Below are 1342 nucleotides of genomic sequence, written 5' to 3'. Positions count from 1 at the left end.
AAATGAGTTTACATGATGGGACTGAGTGAGCCAACAGTGGCCTCTGCATTCTGGAGGGTGAGCGCCTGGTTGCTGCTCAGTCCACAAAGCTGGATGCCTCAGCGCTCTCAACTTGGCACTGAAGGTTGGGGAGATTACCAAGGAGTTGCTAGTCTGTAGTCCACACTGAAGGCTAAAAGAGACACCGTCTATCCGTCGGTGGAGTGTGTCAGTGGCACAGCAATGACAGATTCAGTCACCATTAAGGAGGGGAGTCAGGAACGCAGCAGGAGAGACTGCTTTTTACTTGGGTCTTTAGATCTGGGCCACCCACTGGGAGTTGTAGTCAGCTCTGGGTAGAGCAGCTTCTCTCGGTTAATCCTTCCTAGAAATGCCCTCACGGATCTCATCAAGCTGTCAATCACAATTAATCATCACGAAAAAACCAAAAGTGGGTTGGAGAGATGGCTCAGCAGTTAAGAGTGCTGGCTTGTAGAGGACCCAGGTTCGATACCCAGCACCCACATGGCAGCTCACAACCATCTGTAACTTCAGTGCTGGAGGTCTGAGACCTTCTTCTGGCTTCTGAGGGCATCAGGTACACAGGCGGTGTAGAGACATCAACAAAACATCAATACATGTGAAATGACAAAACAAAGACAAATTAAAATATCAAAACACAAAATAAAATAACGACAAAAGATTAACTATCATTGATTATATATGCCTATAGCAAGCAGAAGGAGGAGAAAAAGGAGGAGCAGTCTGCTCCTAAACCACCTGAGTTTGGTGACTCAGTTTTGCTAAGCAGTCAGTGAAATTATTGGTCATCAAAGATCACCCTCACCAAGCTCAAGCAGAAAGAACCCACTGTGATCCTGGGCTTGTACAAAATCCTTCAGCATTTTTTTTATAATTATGACTTATCCCCTTCTCTCGTGTAAGAATTTGAAATGACTTTTAAATGAAAGCTTAAAGCCCTTGGTTTAAAGCAGAAGGAAAATGTACCTTAAAGTTCTGTAAAGGCTTCCCTTTGAAATGTTTGAGTACTTACAAATTACAAGCAAGATAATAATGATAAATCACTAACAACATAATTTCCCAAAAGTTAAAAACATGGTGTTGTAATTTTGTATAATATAAAGGATGGGAAAACATTTTTGCATGTAGCATCTTGGTTGATTATGAAATTTTTCAGGCTTGTCTTTCCATGGCTCATTTAATTGGCCATTCAACTTAAACTTTTTGTTTGGTTGGTTGTGGTTGGTTTGGTTTGGTTTTTCGAGACAGAATTTCTCAGTGTAGTCTTGGAACTTGCTCTGTAGACCAGGCTTGTCTCCCGACTGCTGGCATTAAAGGCATG

The sequence above is a fragment of the Microtus oregoni genome, unplaced genomic scaffold, assembly GCF_018167655.1.
Source record: "Microtus oregoni isolate MIOR12 unplaced genomic scaffold, Mior012 000014F_ref0000157, whole genome shotgun sequence".
NCBI lineage: Eukaryota > Metazoa > Chordata > Mammalia > Rodentia > Cricetidae > Microtus > Microtus oregoni.
The sequence above is the reverse complement of the archived record's forward strand: the minus strand, read 5'-3'. Positions refer to the sequence as shown.